Consider the following 20,053-nt stretch of genomic DNA (forward strand, 5'->3'; position numbering starts at 1 on the left):
TAATAAATTATTTTTAATTAGATTTGGAAATGGGTAGTTTTTAGGCCATATCCATAAGCCAATTAATTCAGACAGTCCTGAATTAAATTTTCAACATGTATTTACTGAATGATCACTACGTGCTAGGCACTATCACCTGCTATTAAGATATAGTAGTTTTAAAAGCTCCTCATGGAGTTTATGTTTGAATTAGTAGAGACAGAGATTGAAATGATTGAACATATCATACAGGAAATGAATGAGACTATGTGACAGGGGTTCTCGGTTCAGCAGATACAATCTTCAGCATCTTAGGTAGATGAAGTTCTGCAGAGAAGACGGTGTATTTATGAAGCATGCTGAGGGTTGGAGAAAGCATTGTCCAAGCAGATATCCAATCCCCAACTCTGAACTGGCAGTAGTCGGGTTTAAGCTTTGGGGTCTGCTTAGAGGCCAGGGCCTGGGCATCGCGAGTGCTACAGGCTGAGTAGTTGATGTCTGGTGTGGTTTGGATTATACATGTTCCCAAAATGAAAACTTATCCCCAGATGACAGCCCTATTGCTACATGGCAAAAAATCTAGGAGGTAGGGCAAGGCTGAGGGAGGTAGGCCACAAGGGCTTAATTCTTATATATATATATATATATATGAGACACGCTGGCCTCAACTCTGGAACTCATGGTGTTCCTCCTGCCTCAGCCTCCAGAGTTCCTGAGTGCTGGAATTACAGGCATGCACCACCATGCCCAGCATAACTTTGAAGGTATATTTTATCTATAGCTATTTCCTTCTCTCTCTGTCTTCTGTCTGCCATTCGATGAGCTGTTTTGCTCTACCGCTTTCCCCCAGCCATCGTGTTCTACCTCACCATGAGCCAGAAGAAATGGGTCCAAGTGACCCATGGACTGAAAACCATGAAACCTTGCGCTAAATTATAAGAGGGTAAGATATCATTACAGAAAAGTCTGTACAGGAGACAAGAGGTTCACCCATCACTAGAAGGGCATAATGATGAAAAACTGTACTTAGAAATCAAGTCTTTAAAGAGAAAATCACGTTGAAGAGTGGGTCTTCAGTCTACATGACGATTGTCTTTATAAGAAGAGGAAATCTGGACACAGACACACACAGAGGAGAGACTCATTGAAGACACGCGAAGATAGTCATCTATGTACAGGCCTCGGACAGCAGCTTGAGAAAGAACAACCCTGGAGCAACCTTGACCTCAGAATTCCAGCACACAGAACCATGATAAAAATGTTTCTGTTGTTTAAATCACTCAGCCTTTGGCCCTTTGACCTGACAATGCTAGCAAATGAAAATGAAGAAGTGTGTCATAGGAAAGGAGGTCTGACAGTTGAGAGAAACGGGCATTAAGTCGCGTCTTGTGGGCCCTTATCTGTCACGACATTAGCTCTTATTCTGGGTAGAATGAGAAGTGTTTGGCTGTTGTGAGGGAAGGATATCATGGTTTCGCTTTGATTTCAAAATAGTCTGCATGGCTGCTGCATTGGAAATAGACTGTAAAGGGAAGAGTGGTATAATCTGAGAAAACTTTTAGGAATAAAATCATGCAATTGGGAGAGAATGGCATTTTAGATCAGACAGTAATAGGAATATGATAAAAAATGATCATAGTCTACCTATACATTGACACCAGAGGCAATATAATTTTCTGACGGATTGATTGAGGAGGGTGAGACAAATGGGTAAGTCTGTTATTCAAGGGTATGACTGATACCTGTCACTAGTGTCACATGGTGCAAATATAACAGAGAGCTCACAGGAGAAGATCTGATAAGCACAGAATTAGCAAAGCATCTACAAAGGTTATAACCTTAAAATAGATTAGGACATGCATAGTTTCTCTAAGTAACATGAACTGCATCGAGGAATTCAGGAACTTTCTGGTCAGGAATACTGCTAGGATTGTGGATGCTGGGATCCAAGGTTTGTATATCAAGAGGCCTGAGAATAGCTTTTCATGCTGGGAATGATAATATCAGCCCAAGACCTTATTGTGAATTGATTCCAGCCAAGATATCTGTCTCTGAACTATAGAAAGTTGAAAGGAACTGACTTTCTGGAACACTGTGGGTATAGTTGTCACCAAAGTCAAAGATGAGACATGGGTTTTGTTCTGCACAACCAGAAATGTAAACATGGTACGCTATTTCTTCAAGCTTTGCTATGATTATGCTAGATGTAAATTGTCTTCCAAAAGAAGATCGACAGCAAAGCATTAGATATGATAGTGTGGACTTGAGGGAAAGCTTATGTTGGAGAAAAACTTTATGTCATTACCAGCATAGAGATGACACACATTTTTAAGATGGTAAAAAATTGCCTGGTGTGGTGGCACAAATCTGTAATCCCAGTGCTTGGGAGGCTGAGGCAGAAGGATGATTGCAAGTTCAGGGCCAGCCTGGGCTACAAAGTGAGCTCAAGACCAGCCTGAACTGCATAGCAAGACCCTGTGTATCAGTCAAGGTTTTACTGGAGAAACAGATATAACATGGGATGTACAAATTATAAGAAATTACAAGATTGGCTTATGACAGTCAGCCAGAGAGTTGTATGGGGAAGTGTACAGAGGGTGTCTGCACACTGAAGACTGAAGGAATCAGTCCAGGGTCTGGAGTTCACTGCAGAGTTCCGTGCAAGTCCGTACCAGCAGGCCAATGAAGCTGCGATGGAAGGCTGAAGGATCCAAGGTGGAACCCGAACAGTCTGCACTAGAAGCCAGGAGACTAAGTCCAAACTAAAGGTAAAGGCTAGAGCTCCTCCAAAAGGAATGGAAGTTCCTCTGTCCTTCATTTCCCTTTTATATTATCTAAGTGACTATCCACCCTAGGGTGGCTTCTCTACACCCTAGGATGTAGAATTGCTGAGCTAATTGCTGAGCCAAGTTCAGTTATGCTTCTAAACTTCTCAAGTTCACATAATCAATCAACCACTACACCCTGTTTCAAAAGACATAAATAAATAAATAAAAGTGAAAAATCATTACAGAAATGTATGCAAGGAGTTAAGAGGTCCAGAGACTGAACTTAGAGTTATCCCACCAGTGGGAGGTCATAGAGATGAAACATGGGCCATGGAACCTGAGAAAGAAGAGCCTATGTTGTAGGAAGCAAAGAGGGAAAACGTGGGTCCATGGAGTCAAGCAAGGAAAGTGAGTTAAGCATGAAAAGTTGACCCATGCTATCTAGGAATGCACACCGGAAATTACCTTTCCAGGAGATACTATTGGTGACCTTGATGAGAAAATTCCAGGAAGATGGCTGTTGGGCAGAGGAGAGGGGCTTATTAGAAACAGTTTAAGAACTGATGAAGGTGGTACACGGAGATAGGGATCCTAGAGTATTCTAGTAATTGTTTATCTTCATAAAACTAGAAAAATACTTGGTAGTAGGAAGGGAAACATCATTAAGAGGTGGTTTGTATGTGCATACATGTTGATGATTATGCTTTTAAAAAGACAGAAAACCATAAAGGAGAGGAGGATGGGACCATTGTTACAGGAATGTCCTTAATAGATGGAGAGAATATGACCTGGTGCATTGTAGGTCCCCTTCCATCGCTATTACACATAACTGACATAAATAGCTTGAAGGACGAAAGGCTTCTTTTGGTTCCTAGTTTTCATTTATGGTTAGCTGGCTCAACTGCTTTAGGTGTGGTGAGGCTTAAAATTCATAGCAATAGGGCAAGCTGGTGAAAAGCTGCTCACCTCCTAGCAGTCAGGGAGGGAGAGAGAGAGATGTGGAAGAGAAGAGGGGGCTGGAGTCCTAACACACCCATTAAGTTCCCATCCCCTATGACCCATCCTCTCCAGTGAGGTCCATCTTTTAACAACTCACTCAGGGATGAATCCTTATGATCCAATCATCTCTGTAAACTCTGTCTATGAACATTGCTGTGTGGGATCTCAGATGTGTGTGTTGGTGGGGGTGAGGGTGGGTGCATAAAAACTGGAAACAAAATTTAGTCTACTTCCAATTAACATTTCGACTTCGAAAAAAGGAAATTGAATTATTATTGTTTTAAGCAATGGTTACTTAATAGAAGTGGATGAGTGTAACAGCTAAGAGAATAGCTCTGTGACAAAGACTTCATTGCAATCCTGCCTTGAGTGTATTTCAACTGTAAAATTAAAGTTATATACTCCATGCCTGAGTTTTGTTTTCCTCCAAAATGGAAATAGTAATAACTGTATCACAGGAGTTAAGTTTTGAAAGACATTGACAATTAATGTTGGGCATAGCAAGTCCTCACTCAAGTTAACTATTTTACTTCAGTGGCACACCGTGAGCTTTGGAACAGGTCGCTTACAAGAGCAGACACAATATAGTACTCAAGTCCACTTCAGGGAAAGAGAAGAATCAGAAATGGTTGTTCAGTAATAGACCTAAACTGGGATAACTTCACAGAACATAATTATTCTGAGTCATCATGACGCTGGCTTCTGGCTGTGAGAAATTATTCCTGAAGTAGAGAGATGCATCTGACGTAGACTTTTTGGTCAATTCAGTTGTCTTTTTCTGGAATTTAAAAAAGTAGAATAAGAGATGTCAGGCCATTCAGCAAACTTGGCAGGATGGTCCCTGAGCGTCTTACTGCAAAGTTCCTGAAAGGTGCCCTACCTTCCTGTGCTTCCCGAAGTGAGTTTGGCTTAGAGTCTGTGAATCACCTCATTATCCTTTAAACAAGAATCTTTTACTTAAGTAAGAGCCCACATTTGATGTTTACAGTCAAAGACCTTTAACCGATGCACTCAAAATTGCTCATTATGAGGTGACATTCTGGTTTGTTCCCCAGTTAATTCCTGACAGTAATCCTAAATTCCATTTGAACTCTTGGCTTAACTTTAAATGTGAGAAAGGAGCTAACTCACCTGAAAGGTTCGCAAGAAACATAATTACTTAAGTTGTGCTGTTCTCCCCGGCCTCATTTTATACGTGAGATCTTCTCAGGAGTCTATTACAACCGTGAGCAGGAAGTGGATCTGCATTTTACCAGTTCCTCTGCATGGCGTGATGGTGTAATTTTTCTGTAATATGATGTCTACAATAATTTTACTGTTGATTTTAAAACACATTAAAAACCCATCAGCTTATTAATGTTTGTAAGACTGAGAAGTACTTTATAAATAGATCACAGTTCTTTTCCTACTTTCATTACCAAACTTATAAAATACATAGTTTAAACTTGTGGCATCTGCCTTAAAAATGCATACTTTCTCTCTCTCTGTCTCTCGCTTTGTCTGTCTTTCTCTCTATCTCTCTGTCTCCCTTTCTCTGTTTTTCTCTCATTTGTTATTTATATGCTATAGTTATTTCAGACTTCCTTTGAAATACTGAATCTGCACATTTGCAAATGAATAATCAAGTCATTTTCCTATATGATCTTTGACACTATCAATCACCTCATGCTACAAATTCTTCTCTGACTTCAAGTTCTATCCCATGTCTCTAATCATAAACATGGTTTCTCACTATTACTGACATTTTGGGTAATGACAATGTTCTAATCATAATGTATTCTATCATTTGCTATCTGTCACAGAAAGTGAGGATCGGGAAGAAGCTATGTCGAACTATGTGACACTCACTACCAGATCATGTTCAGTGACACAAGGCAGGTGAGGCCCAGTGAATTCTCCCAGGAAATCAGTGTGTGTGGTACTGTTTGTTTTGTCCTAACTCTTTACATCCATACATGTTATTTCAGGAAATGTGGAGCGTGTTCATGCTCCCATAATCTTGCAAACTAAAGTGTTAGAGTCATATTTCCTCTAGATAATAGAAATGATGAGAAACAGAACACGTGTGCCTGTGACTTTGGGTAAGGTAAACAGTGTAGGGAGGAGAGAGGCATAAGCTGGGGAGAAACTCTCAGGAGTTATCCATTGCAGCACAGCAAGTAGAGGCAAACAATGGTATTTTGAAATTGCTGCTTGCTTCTGAAGAATTTTACAGGTAAGGAAAAAACAAAATCATTAGTGGACAGCAAATACCCCTGAGTTTCTTTGACAAAGCTATGAGCTGCAAATTCCTGCATGAGTCCATCCTAATCTCCTCAAAGAAACATTTTTCAATCCCATGACCCTGATGTAGGCATTCAATTACCTTATAATCTGTTATAATAACACAAAGACAAAGACAGAAAAGTAAAAATGGGTACAACCTGGCTAACAACTTTTAAGTGTGATTTGAGGATGTGTTTGACTACTACGTTGACTTTATCCCCTTTATAAAATTTTATGATATAACGTATGAGTTGAATTTAAACTGGGAAGGCCATCATTAGCATTTCTTTTCAACAAGTTTCAATGGATTCTTGATAAATCTTGTGGTTCCCATGCTCCCATTTAACTTTGCCATTAACGACTACATAGAATCTCTGTAAAAGCAGTTTTAAAGATATAACACACAAAAAAGTAGAAAAGTAGAAGAGGACACAACAGTCATGGAATTTAGGGAGCTGAAAAACAGGCAGGCAAATTATTACTCAGATCAAAAGCACCAAAAATAGAATCTTGAAGTAGAAATCTGAGAATGGCAGAAACCTGTACAGGTGCAGAAGCCAGTAGTTCCAAGAACCACTGATGCTGACCTGTCCTCCTTGACGATGAGCTGATGATGTTCCTGTTCTCTTTTCCAGTGCTAAGCTGTCCTCATCAGTTTAAGTTATTCATTTCACCTTGTGGAAGTGATCTTTGAAGACTCCTCAGAGCTCAAGGTAGGTCACTTTGAGTTCAAAATGAAAGAGCATTTCAATCTCCTCAGTCCAATATCTGCCGGATGTCTGATGTCTGTTCTGCCTTTCTGAATTCTCAAGGCCTAGGGTGTGGTCAGCTCTATGTTTCCCCAGACTTGCACTCATGACCCTGTCACCAACATTAGCCAGGGTGTTCTGGTCTCCTGGAAGTCTCTATCTCCCAGTGGGGAGCTGCTTTGATTCCTATGAAGTTAGTTTGGGGTTTGCCATTCTCTAAAACCCTTTAATTTTTCAAAACTAAAACTATCTTAGACTCTTTGATGGCACAGGTGTAGGAAGCAAATATATAAACAAAGAAATCAGGATGATAGTTGCTTTGAAGGCTTTGGCAGGGAAGCAGATATTACTGGAAAAAATAACTCAGAGTATTCTTAAAGCCCTGGTATTATGTCTTAACCTAGGTCTTAAGTGCTTGGGTTATGGCTTACATGTAGGAGTCCTCCAAAGCCTCATGTGCTCGTAGGTGGGGCTTCTGAGGGGTGGCTGGATTGTGGGTGTGTCATACTGGATTAAGGATGTGATAACTGGAGTAGTCTGCTGATTTGTTTAGCCCAGTTCTGAGTGTGGATAATAGGAAGGTACACTCTGGATGTGGGTGGCACCAACTAATAGACTTGTAGCCTAAATAAAATACAAAGTGAAAAAGAGGCTCTCTTCTTACTGCTACCTACCTACCATGCCAGGGACTGTTTCTCTCCCGCAATGTCCCCCTGCCATGCTGCCCTGTCTTGGAGACAGCCAACTATGGACTGACACTTCTACAAATCACGAGCCAAAGCAAACCTTTTCTCCTTTACTTTTGAGTTTTGGGTATTTCATTCCAATACTGAGAAAGTAACTGAGACATAGTTATTCTTAAAGCCATACATTTATGAATTAACTAGCCTTATCTATAGAAGCTACATTTGAAAAAGCTACAGTTTAAAAAGCCATAATAACTGTGATTTCAGAGAGGTATACCGGGGCTTCGTCATTTATGACTGTATTTCTTGATCTGGATTCTCCTTACATGGATCTTTATAATTATTTGTTAAACTGCACAAATGAATGTTTATGTCACTTCCATATCTAATTTGGTAGAAAATAAGCATTGAAATAAATATTATAGCCCTCTAAAACTATACTAAAAATTAGCAAACTCTTTATGTACTGATAAGGGACCATCTCCATAATATGTTTTTATTTGACAAAAAACAGAATGCAAAGGAATGATTACAGCACGCTACATTTGAAAAACAGAAGAGGGTGATGGGAGACACTCCTTCTGTGCTTGATTATGCTTGCATATCTGTGAAAAGATCTGTGAGCCAACACTAACAGTTCATCTCTTAAGAAACTGGAGGACCAGGTGGGCGTACTTTTAGAATTTTGAATCTTGTGAAGGTGTTGCAAAAAATATATTTTTTTAAAAGAATGAACTTATAAAGTGTTATGCATAAGAACTGAGTTTAGGTTATAATTTCCTCTTTTATGACTTATATTCTGCAAAATAGTTGAATATCATCGCAATTATTTTTACAGGCCATCTTTTAAAAAATATGGATAAGATTGTGTCCACCAGTATGGTGAAAATTTTCTATGTATGTCTGAACCTAGGACATGGCTTACGTGTTTATTTTGCCCCTCTGAATCTATCCTCCTATTTTAATTCTCCATGTGATTCTGCATGTTCATCCTGCTGCCGTCTGTCCTATGCATGGGTCATTCAGCAGAACTGCAGGGCAGTATGTGTTCTGTTAACAGAGGGGGACTATTTTCCTAACCTTCACTATTTTCCTAACCTCTACGTACATTTCCGTTCACTAGGCTTCACCATGGTAATGAGTCTCAAATGGGACGCCTTGCTCATTTAACTTCTCCTAGGATTTGTGCATTTTGGGAGAAATGCCATCATTTCCAAGTGCTTATATCTGCAGCCCCCTAATATCAAATACATAACACAGAAAAAAAAATCTGAAGCTCAGAGACACTGATTCTCAGAAAAGAAAACTACTCTGGCAATCAATTTCTTTCACTGCTTATAAAAATTCTCCATTTCTTCATTTAATAATCTTATACCATCTCAATCAGGAGTTGCACATGCAAATCATTCTGTTTTAAGATCACTGAAACTCTAAATCAAATTCATGCTGTGAAGTAATGAGAGTTTCTAAAATTGTCTTAACATAATAGGGCTTCAATAACTTAAGATTCATTGGACTGATCAAAATAGAATGAGAAAGCAAGTGACATCATAATAGTTTAAATTAGGAAGATTGTTCAGTATGTCGATTAATGCAGTGAGTTTAAAGGTAAGAGAGCCTAGTGCCAAGTCCTGGCTTCTGCGTTTGTAAGCTGACTGACTTCTGTATGCTTTTATAAGGCTGTAAGCACACCGGTAAATATATAAAGTTCTGGTCCAATAAATATGAGGGTAGATAATCCATTGCTATCGAGAAATGAAGCTCCTTTTATTTGTATTTTTACTGTGCTTCAGTCTTTATGAAGTGGCAGCTAGTCTCATAATCACAAGATAGCTGCTAGACCCCGGGAATTGCATCTATATTTCAAATAGGGGAGAAAAATAAAGAATAATGAAGGTGAAAGGCAAAGGAAGGAGGAGAATATGATATCCCAATCTTTTTATTTTATTTCTTAAGGGTTTCCCAGAAACCCTTGCAAGTAATCTTTGCTTATAACTTATTGGGTGGAACCGTGTGACCTTATCATTTCTGCTTGCTAAAAAAGGTAAACTCACATAAAGATAAACTTGAATCATTTGTAGGAAAATGAATGCACTTTGAAATCATAATGTTAAGTGAAAGAAATCAGATAATAGCATGGTTTCTCTTAGATGAGAAACCCAAGTTATAAATAAAGAGCAAAAAAAAAGATAGATATAGTAAGTAGGGAGCTAGATCTTTCTCAAATGAAAAGATCAAAGTTGGAGGGAGGGGTTGAAGGAAAGAGGAATAGGGAAGAAGACAAATAAAGGAATTAAAGTGTTATGTACATATATTAACTTCACACAAAGAATGTAAGCATTAAGTACTAATAAATAGTTTTCAAAAGGGAAGACAGATTTTTTCCAAGGGGATCTGTTCATGGTTTCTCTTTAACAAATTGAGGCTTTGTTTACAGGGAAGAAAGGGAGCATAAGTATTAGCTGAGTCAACAACACTCTTGCTTTCAAAGCTTTGCTTTTTATATATTAATATGAAGATAATAAAACTAAATGGGGTTTGTCAGAATTCAATGAGCTATGCAGATAAGGTGTATTGTGAATTGCTAGTAAATAGTAAAATCTCAGTAATGCTAGTCATTACAATTAAGGTTGTGAGTATTTCAAAATTAGTGCAAATCCCTTACTGAATTATCCCAACCTAATTCTGAATATGAGGAAGGACTCGGGATACTCTATGTTTACATGGTGACATCTGTCTTCTGCGAGCCTTGCCTCTGGATAGGGGACATCTCATATCCAATCTGAAATGTGGTCCCCCTTTACTTCAAGATGGTGCCTCTTTACTGGCAAACGGCCAAAGCTTTCTGTGCAGTCTGCTGGCTTAGAGACCCCAGATTAGGATTCTTTATTTGCATTTGTATTTGTTAAATATTTATATAAAGCCTCAACCCAACACCCAACATGATGGCTTTCTTAAAATATAGCAAGTATGAACTCGCATTCCAAATCTTTTATTCCTCTTCTCTCCAAATACTTTTAAGAAAGTTACGCGTTTAATTGCTGAAGCAGTCTTTGTTTTCTCTCAATTTGAAAAGGCTTAATAGGAAGTAGTTGATCTTTCTGCCGGTTCGGTTATACATAATTTGTTAGTTCCCTAAGGGCAGAGGATGCAGCTTTTAATTCCTTTACTTTCTCTTATTGCTGTGGTTGCATGTTGAAGGTCAATTAGTTTCCTGGTAATAACAACTGTCTTTCTCAGCGAGGTCTTCTTACCACTAACACGCACACCTAATGTGCAGACACACAGTAAGCATGTCATAAATATTTCTCCATAAAAGTGAGAAGGTAACAGAAAGGGAGGAGACTACCACCTTTGGAGGGGCTGTTATGTGCCTAACAAGGCGCTGGACATGTAACACACTTCCTTTTACTTAATGCCACAGTTCCTGACGACGGCACAGCACAAAAGGATGAATGATTACTTAAAGATTACTCAGAGGCGGTGTCTAATCCAAACTCCAAGAGGGCCCAAAGGGGCTGCCACTAACAGAGACCCCTCAAGCTGAGAGAGTCTGATAAGGACAACCGGAACTGAAGCCTGGGTGGCTTCTTGTTGACCAGGAAGCAAAGATAAAGGACAAAGGAAGGACACCATCTGTGCAGGAATGCATGCATGAGACAGGGAAAGGACTGGAAGATCAGGATGGTCTATTACATGACTGAGTTTGGGCCAATTAAGTCATAAGTGAGACTCTGAGGAGGACAAGTGTTAGAACATTGGTTCCTTAAGGCAGTGTGATTCATGCTACTTGGACTAGTGGCCCTGTAGGGTATCTTTGTACCTCTCTCTAATCATGCATTTCCAGAGGTTTGCGCATGTGGATGCAAAAGTTCCATACATCTGCATATCCGTCCCATACATACCTCTGGGCAATTCCCCCACACTTTAACAGTAGGTGAACAACAGAGCGAAGAATGGCGAATGCTTGCTCAGTAAATGATGAATGCTGCACCCCATGCCAGAGGCCACACTGCTTCCTGGGTCACAACCTTGGTGCCCACAAACCTCTGATTTCATGATACAGGATCCAAAGACCAAACTGCTCTACCACTTAGTGACTTAAAACACACATCACTTTCTTTCCTGATTTTTTTTTTGTTTCTCTAAAGCCTATACTTCACTATTGCCCAAATAAACACAGAGGTGCTATGTGTTTAATGGCCTTTATGAGTAAACTCTAATAATACTATTATTAGAACAGTAATAACAATATTGATAATAGCCAAAGGCTTTAATACTTAGTACATATCATAAAATTCCAGTTGTTTCATAAGTATCATCTTATTTCATCCATACAAATGTTCTGTGAGTTGGTTACTATTCTCTAAATCTTAAAGAAAATGGTTATGGCTATATAGTTCCACTACCATTCATTGCTTTAACTCCAGAGTCTCTATCACTTAATTATTGCACTACCCTTGGAAAAGATCTAAGGCATAAAAACCTAGGTAATATGAGGAGTGGCTGCAGATTCAAATTTTAGCAGGTTTATATTGTACTGTGTTTGCAAAAAAAATGTAAAATACTTTTTAAAAATATATATTTCAGAAACACTTTTAGATTTATGATAGGGTTGCCAGGATAATACCAAAATATTCACATAGCTTTCTCCCAGATTCCTCTAAGGTTACCAATTTGCATAATCTTGACATAGCTATCAAAAGTAAAAAGTTATGGTGAATCCATTGCTATTAATTAACTACAGATTTTATTTGGACATTATCAGTATTTCCAATAATGCCCTTACTGTTCCAGCAACCAATTCAAGGCCCCATGTAGATCATTATGTTTCCTGTCTCCTCTAATTTGGGAAAAGTTCTATATTTGCTTGTAATAATTTTATGATATGTTAGAAGAACACTGCTCATGTATGTTATGCAGTGACCCAGTATTTCAATCTATATGACAGTGTATTTTTTTCTGATTTGGCTGAAATTATAGATTTGGTTTGGAGGAAATAGCACTGAGATAAAATAGCATTCCATCGCATTCTGTTAGGAAGTAGGTGATTTAACACAATTAATTATTGGTGTCATTAAATTTGATCACTTGGTTAAGGCAGTATCTGCCCAGTTTTACCAATGTAAAGTTACTGTGACCATCTCTGCATATTCTACGTGTAGGAAGCGACACTCACCTCTAGTCTTTAGACTATTCTCTCAAGACAATGGCAACTGTAGCCAAGTCCTAGAAGAAGGGATGTAGAAATTGTGTGGACACATGGTCCAAAAAGCACAGTAATAATAACTATTTTGAGGAAGGTGCTTAGACATTACATATCTGTCCTGTTTTCTTTAAAAAGTAACCTATTAATGTTTGTGTTTATCAATATATTTTGCCTGAAGAAGTTATTACTGTGGTGTTCTAACAGAAATTTTCTGTTTCTTTCTTTTTTTCTTTCTTTTCTTTCTTTCTTTCTTTCTTTCTTTCTTTCTTTCTTTCTTTCTTTTTCTTTCTTTCTTTCTTTTCTTCTTTCTCTTTCTTTCTTCTTTCTTTCTTTCTTTCTTTCTTTCTTTCCTTCTTTCTTTTTTCTCTTTCTTCTTTCTTTCTTTCTTTCTTTCTTTCTTTCTTTCTTTCTTTCTTTCTTTCTTCTGTCTGTGTTTCTTATTTTGAAATCTCCAGGAGAGACTGTCCCTACTTTTTCATGTCCTTCTTCAATTATTTATTTATACAAGTATACATTTGTAAATATTTGTTTTACTTTTTGGCTTGTAACCCAGTATTCCCCCCTTTTTATTGTGTTCCTCCGTTTGTTCCAGATTTGGCCATTGAGAGCTCCTTCAGGTTGCCTGCTTTCTGTGGTATTTGCCTGCTGCCTCTTTCTGACATGCCCTCATGTTTCCTTCCACTTGTTTACTTTCTGAGATTGCAAGATATTTCAGATTCAGCTTGCATTTTCCCTGCTTCAAGTCTACATTAAGCCATTTCTCCTAGGAGTCCAAGTTCCTCTTTCTTAGAGAAGTGGTATTTAGGAACCAAGATCAAGGTCCTACTGTTGGGATATGATTTCTTCTAGAACCTTTCAGTACACAGAAGTAAGAGACATGTATGTTTGTTAGCTCATGTATATGTGCAAATATTTATTTGTCATACATTTGATCATATTCATTTATATATTTGTTTATATATTTGTTTAAATCATTGAGATTCATTCTAGTGCCTCTCCAAGTGTGTACATAAAATCTCTTATAATGAGAATCCTGGCTCTAATGATCTATAATTTACCTACTTACTTAAAGTTACATGTAGTTAACATACTATTAGAATTGGTAACCCTGTGGAAAACAAATTTGCCAACTAGAGTACAGTTATTTTTATATCTAGCATTAAAATATCCAGTTAACACAGTTTTCCAAAGTTACGTAGGTTAGTTTTTCCCTGACTTCCTTCAGAGAACTTATGTCATACACTTACAAAGATTTCTTTGTCAGTCTATATACCATCTTGGCATTTTTGGTTCAGTGATTCTGTTTGTTCTGTTTTGAATTCCACTACAGTAAAGTTCACTGTCATTTACATTTCCAAACTTTTTAACACACCAATTTGCTCTTTGTTCTACATTGTAGCATTTTCTCTCATCACTCATTGAAAGGCTCTCCCTGCCCAGTTCTGTGCTTTGGGAGATTTATCATCTTTCGTCTGAAAATGTCTAAGCCCCATAACCGCTTGCTTTGTCAAAGTTCATATACTGTGTGTCAGTCATTTCAGACACAATCTGCTGCCTTTAGAGAATTTTAAAGTGGCTGATGAGCACTATGAGTGTCTAGTTGAGCTCCTTAAGGCCTTTATTAGCTGTGAGGCTATTAGAGGAAATAATTGGCTTTGACCCTCTTTGTCCCCACCTTAGCATCTACCTTAGAGCATGGGTAGATTTCCACAGCAGACATTTACCAGCCATGGCCACATTTGACCCACTAAGCCCAGCAAGTACGGATGGACCCAGATGCCTGGAGTATACATAAACCTCCAGGGTAGGCCTAGTCCTAAGCTTTGTTTATTTTATGGAAGTGAAAACAGGAAAGGATTAGTGTGTACAAGTCTCTGATAGGTAAAAAGCATAAAACAGATGCATCACACATGGTTACAGATATTTTCTAATTTCAGTAATTAAATTAAGTGATCAGTGTCAAATAGCGAATAAAGAAATACACTGGGAATCTATAACACTGCCCCTTTTCAAGAGAAAAGCATTAAGTTCCCAATCCCACTTGGAAACTTAAAGAGTGGAAGACAAGCATTCATCTTTCATGCTATATTCTGGAGCTGGTGTGGAACTGGTGTGTTTTGAACAGAACAATCAGAACCACAGCTATTAGGCTGGGTGTTGATGCTTTGTAATATAATATGATACCTGTTGCATGAATTAACTCATCTCCTTCTTAGACAGCTCTATTTTGTATTAATTACATTCTGAGATACTTGAAACACAGTTGGGTTCAGTGACTTGACCAATGTTTGTAACGAGGAAGTAAGTATCAGGATTGGAGCTCGGTATACCAGCTGTACAACCTAACCTGGTATAATTCTTACTGAAAAGGAGGAGGCTTATGGGCTTTCATCTTCTGGACCTCAATTTCCTTCAAAAAAGACACTTTTAACCATCATTTTTCACTTCTGCTTTTTTTCTATATAGATTCTGGGTGATGGTCCTGGATTCACTGACTATTTTAGTCACCTGACTCATTATTTTTCCCTCCCTGATTAAATTCCATTATAAGTCTGTAATTTCAACAACTGCTGGAATTATTTTTACATCCATTAAGACTCTCACTTTCATGACCTTTGCATGCTGATTAGTTTTTCTTCCATTACGTGGTTATAACCCCTGACCACAATAATTGTATCAATTTCAGAAAGTCAAGTTCAAACATTGCCATTCTGACAACCTTTCATCCTCCTGTATTAGCAATGAGCATGGCTGCATAGAACAACAAAAATGTCACCAAAAAAGGAAAATCCGAATTAAGCCTGATGCAAGCTTTCATGTAAAATAGTTCAAAGAGAGACACATTGGTTAGGTATCTTTCCAGAAGCACTGGTTCACAGATATCTTCTTCTTTCCTTCTCTTGTTATCATTAAAATAAAATTCTCACTCCGTTCTCCCAGATAGTTGCTTATGCTCCAGCCATCATATTGTGAAGAAAGTTTCTTGGAAAGGCACATAGGATGCTTTTATTCACATTTTGCTAACTAAAATTTATAAATGCAAAGTTTTACAAGAACAAAGTAAAAAAAGGATTTACAAAACTAGTTGCTGTAAAATATCTTCATTCTGCATACCCTTTTGCCCTAATATTTACTTTTTATGTTTTATTTTAAACTGAACTTCGAGAAATGAGCTGATACATAGAAACTAGCATTTTCTCTCACTCTTCCTGGTCAATAATAGTCCTTTATTATTGTGGATTTTTTTTACAAAAGAAAATTTTCATAACCCAATAAAAGGATACCAATAGTTGTTACACTGTGTGTCTTTATATTCAGAACCTTTGTTTTAGTTACGTTTTTCTTATTGCTGAGACAAAATACCCAACACTCAAAGTTAAAAGGGGAAAGGTTTAGTTAGGTCACAGGTGGCAAGGGTTTCAGTCCATAATCAGAAGGCTCCAAAGCAGAGGGGCATATCAAAGGAGAACCAGTTCATGGCAAGTAGAACCAGTTCATGGCAAGTAGAAGACAGCAAGCAAGCAAGCTTGCTTTCTGTCCCTTTTATTTTATCCAGATTACTTAGGGAGGGTAGCACTCACACCCTTGATCTTCATATCCTTGAGCTTGGTATTGTACCATGAATCAATTCTAGCATCACTAACTCTAGATCCAACCACCTCTGAAAAAGCCCCATGTATGACTGAATGAAGCTTAGGCGGGACATTTAGACACAAGCCATAACAATGTTCTCACAAAAAGAAATATATATATAATTATTCTATTTATGCTAATAGTTTATCTCAGTTAGTTGAAAATAAAGCCTGTGTTATTGTCTATCATTATTTTAAACTCAATGAAATCTCCAAATCTATTGACTCTATTATTTTTCCTCATCCGTAATTCTCCTCATATCCTAATCTCCTTCCTTAGCGCAGCTAACATACCAGTTCAGCACTACATTTACCCTAATTTCCTAATCCTCTTCTCTATTTCTCCATCATTCTTGCCTGATGGTATAGTAAACCCAGTTACCTCTCCACTCCATTCCTGTATCTAAACAGCTGTTCTTTTCTGGAGCAACACACACTGTGCTCTTTGATGTAATTTGCAAATCACGATGATAATCTCAAAAATTACAATGCATTTGTAGTATCCTGAATTTCCACTCAAATGAGTGATTACTGAGAACAGTTTCCTCACTCTTCAACCCACAGATGCCCCTCTTCTCTCTTATTCCTAGAAGATGCCATCATCTCATACTTCTTAGAGAAAATTTTTATTAAATGTGGTATATATACACAATGGAGTATCGTTTAGCCAAAAAGAATGAAATCATATCATTTGCAGGAAAATAGATAGAACTGGAAATTATCATGTTAAATGAAATAAGCTGGAATCATAAAGGTAGGTACTGCACTTTTGCTCTCATTGGTGGGATCTAGGGGAGGAAGGTGAGGTAAGAGTAGAAGAAGGACTATTTAGGGAAGGGGACTAGGTTCAGACAAATGGGCAGGGCATGCAAGAGGGTAATAGGCAGGCTGGACGTAATCAAAACATGCTGTATGCAGGTATGGGAATGTCACAGTGAAACCCATTAATTTGTACACTAAATATGCATTCGCAAGTATAATTTAAAGAAAAAAAATCAGGTTACACTTACCTGCTCCTGTGTGTTATTTTAGGCTTTGAACTCACGGGTTTCTCATTTATAATTTGCCTTTTGTTTCCTCTCTTTCGTCATGACCTTTGTGTCCTTTCTTCTGGATTACCCACATAAGCATTAAAGCATGCCTTAGAAATTTCTATTTTAAAAAAGTAACAGAAGCTTCCCTTGACCTCATGTTGCCTCCCTAGCAACAATAGTATTATTCACCTTGGCTTCACAGTATGTTTTTAAAGAATTATTTATAGTCATCATGCCAGCCACCATTCTTGTCTCAAGCCAGTTAAATCTGGCTTCTTCCTGAGTAGTCCTTTGTCATGCTCACCAGTAAATTTCATGAAGCCAGATCCAAGGGTCTTTTCTGCTTTTTCCACGCATGACTTCTTAATGGAAATTAATATTGGTGAACTAGAACCCTTAGTCTTGGCTTTCAAACTAAGATTCACCTGGGTTTCCTTCACTGTCACTGCTGCTCTTTCTCATTCTCCTAAATATAAGTGTGCTCTAAAGTTCCATTTTGGATTTCTTTTTTTCTTCTCTATACACATTCTCCCTGAAGACATAGTTATTCCTTAGATAGTATTTAGCCTCATAATTTTACATATGTGCTCTATTTTATGGTCTCCTCATTTATTCTCTCCAAACATAATTTCATTCCTTAATTTCAGACTGCTGTATCTAGTGGCCAACTTGTCTTCTTTTCTGAAATGTTCAACTGGCACTTCAAATTTCGTATGATTGAATCAATATTCTGTCATCACCTTACCTCTAATACTTCCTCAACCAAAAGTTTCACCTCCCTCAGTCACCTCCATATCAGTAAATGAATAAAGATTATGCACCTGCTGGCTGAAATCAACACCAATGAATCATCCTTGAGCCCCCTGCCCCAAGCCTGTGTCATTATTAATTTCTATTGATTTCATTTTCACAGTATATCCAAAATATGTCATCACTCTATCCATATTCCTTTTACTTTAGAATACTCCTACAACTACTATAGTAATTCCTAGGAAGACCATTTGATTGATGTTCAGACTTCCACTCTGAACACATTTCCATCCTCTGCAGTTATTTTGTTTGAAATAAAATGAACTCAAATCACGTCACATCTCTGCTTAGCATTGCTGGACGGCTTTTCTCTGCACAGAGAATGAAATCCAAACTCGGCTTCCTCTTGTGAGGTGCTGTGGGATGAAGATCCCACTTCCACAGTCTCTGCAACTTAACCTCCCGCTCAGCACACCAGAGCACATCCTCTCTGGGCTCTTGCTTATGCCAAATGCTTTCTGCACTAGAGCCCTTGTAATAGTAATTCTCATGGTCGTGAGAGCATGAGACAAGACCACGCTCCCATTTCCTTACAAAGCACCTGTCTTGTTATTTAAATTTCTGTTTTAAAAAGATATCTTCAAGATCCAGAATAGAAAAAGCAATCCTGGGCAACAAAAACAAGTCAGGTGGAATCACAATCCCTGACCTGAAATTATACTACAAAGCTACTGTCATAAAATGAACATGGTACTGACTAAAAAACAGACCAGAAGGGGCTGGGGATTTACCTCAGCAGCACAGCACCTGCCCAGCAAATGTGAAGGCATGAGTTCGATTCTCAGTACTGGAAAAAAAACCAAAACCAAAACCAAAAACAAAAACAAAAACAGACCAGAAGAGCAATGGAACAGACTGGAAGACACAGCCACAACCACAAACATGCTCAGTGACCTAATCATTGACAAAGGGGCCAAACAAACTCACTGGAAGAATGATAGCCTCTTTAATAAATGGTGCTGGAAAAATTGGCTTGCCACTTGCCAAAGACTGAAAATAGACCCAAATCTATCACCATGAATCAAACTAAAGTTCAAATGGATCGCAGATCTCAATATTCAAACAGAAACACTAAATCTATTGGAAGAGAAAGTAGGCAAAAATCTTGAAGACATAGGGGTAGGCAGAGAGTTCATGAACAGAAACCAAACCATAGGTGAAATACTTCAAAAAATTAACAAATGGGATCTTATCTTACTGAAAAGTTTCTGCACATCTAAAGAAATTACCAGCAGAGTAAAAAAAAACCCCACAAATTGGGAAAAAATTGTAGCCAACTGCCCTTCAGACAAAGGATTTCTAGACAGAACATACAAAAAATTAAAAAACACCAGCCCCCCCAAATTCAAAACCCAATGCAAAAGTGGGCAGCTGAGATGCATATACTCTTCTCAGATAAAGAAATACAAGTGGCAAATAAATACATGAGAAAATGTCCAACATCATTAGTCATTCAAGAAATGCAAATTTAAACAACATTGAGATTTCATCTCATCCCAGTAAGAATGGCTAGCATTAAGAAATCAACCAATAACAAGTGCTGGTGGAGCTGTGGAGAAATAGGTACTCTTCTCCACTACTGGTGGGAATGCAGACTGGTGAAACCACTATGGAAATCAGTTTGAAGATTCCTCAGAAACCTAGGTCTAGAGGTCCCATTCAACCCAGCTATTCCCTTTATGGGTATTTTCCAAGAAGATCTGACATCATATCACAGCGATATATGTGCACCCATGTTCATAGCAGCACAATTTGTAATTGCTATATTGTAGAAGCAGCCTAAATGTCCATCCATTGAGAAATGGAAAAAAAAAGTGGTACTTTTATAGAATGGAATATTACTCAGCTATAAAGAAAGATAAACTCGAGGATTTTATAGGTAAATGGTCACAACTAGAGACCATACTCATAAGTGAAATAAA

The sequence above is a fragment of the Chinchilla lanigera genome, unplaced genomic scaffold (assembly GCF_000276665.1).
Source record: "Chinchilla lanigera isolate Chin_1 unplaced genomic scaffold, ChiLan1.0 scaffold00050, whole genome shotgun sequence".
Classification (NCBI taxonomy): domain Eukaryota; kingdom Metazoa; phylum Chordata; class Mammalia; order Rodentia; family Chinchillidae; genus Chinchilla; species Chinchilla lanigera.